Below are 1570 nucleotides of genomic sequence, written 5' to 3' on the forward strand. Positions count from 1 at the left end.
GGAATGATAGCAATAAGAGTAGTATTAAGCTCACTAAGAATAGACCTATTTCTTCTAGATTCCTCCAAGGCTAGCAATACGTCATTCCCTATAAACTCCCAACACTTTTGAAAGAACAGTGTCGTAAACCCATCTAGACTCGAGGCCTTCTCCGGATGCATGGAGAAGACTATGTCTTTCAGTTCAGCTAGAGTAAAGGGAGCCATAAGCTTCTTATTATCTTCTTAAGAAACTAAAGATGGGATTGGTTGCACAATCTCATTATCTAACGCAACTAGATCCACTGTAAGAAGTGACTTAAAGAACCTAACAACTTTGGAAGCAATCTCTTTTTCATCTATCAAATTCAATATATAGAGATACCATTTCCATTTCTAAAATATTTGAAGAAAATATTTAATTTTCAAGGTGCATTGTCGCTATGTTAGTTCTTAATTTATACAGATTTTGTAATTAAAATATTTTCAACTACAAGTGATCACGATTGTCTTGTATGGGTTCGAACATAATTTTAAGGGAAACTATTAAAAAAGAAACTTCTTATTTTTATTATTTATTAAATGAAAAAATTATAATTTTTAATCTAGATTTAAAAGAAACTTCTATTTTATTTTTGTATGCAAGTCATTTTATATTCTAACATATAAATAAATTAATAAATATTAATTGTATGAAATTAATTAATCTATACTAAAGGTACAGATTTTTAATATTTGATATCATCTTCTAGATAAATATTATTAATAAAATATAGGTATGCTAGTTAAATATATTTTAAAAATTAAATTGACTAATAGTTATGCCTCTTGGTGTTCTTACATGGACAAGCATCAATTTTAATCATAGGGAGTTTTTATTAATAAACATTCTTCATTAAATATCTAATTAAACAGAAGCCTCCTAATTATACAATCAAACATTTAATCCAAGATTGCCTCGACTTGATTGCCAAGTTGGATGAAATTTGAATTACTCATGTTTTTCGGGAAACTAACCAACCTATAGACTAGTTTGGGTATGGTGTCACAACCCTCCTTTATACTTTTGGATTTAAAATGCAAACTGTATTATATTTTTTTGATAAACTATTTAAATGATTGAATATATATCATAAAAGGATAAAATAATAAAACTCACACACACAAACATGGAAATTATACATTTCTCTTAATTAATTATTTAGTTTTCCTCATCCCATTATGGCACATGTTGTAGGAAGAATAAGAAGCTTCTAGAGGATTCTCCACCACCTTGCATGTAACTCCTCCCACTAAGTCTAATCAATTTTGCATGAAGTCCAAAATTGGGAAAGAATCTCTTTTTTTTAATTAAAATTTTAGGTAGTGGAATAGAGGGATTTTTCTTATAAATGATATGCAAGTTTTCAAAAATGGGAGTTGGTTATTCCAAAAGGAAATTCTTCTCGCAAGTAAATTTTTTTTTAGTCATATTTCATTCTTTTGAAAATAGCTAAGATTTTCTTTGGAGGATTTCTTCCAAGTTTGAAGATCAAGGGAGGCTGATTGAAGGATTCATAGGGGATTCTTCGTCAATTGCAAGTATCCAGGTT

Source organism: Cryptomeria japonica, chromosome 9 (assembly GCF_030272615.1).
Source record: "Cryptomeria japonica chromosome 9, Sugi_1.0, whole genome shotgun sequence".
NCBI classification, from domain to species: Eukaryota; Viridiplantae; Streptophyta; class Pinopsida; order Cupressales; family Cupressaceae; genus Cryptomeria; species Cryptomeria japonica.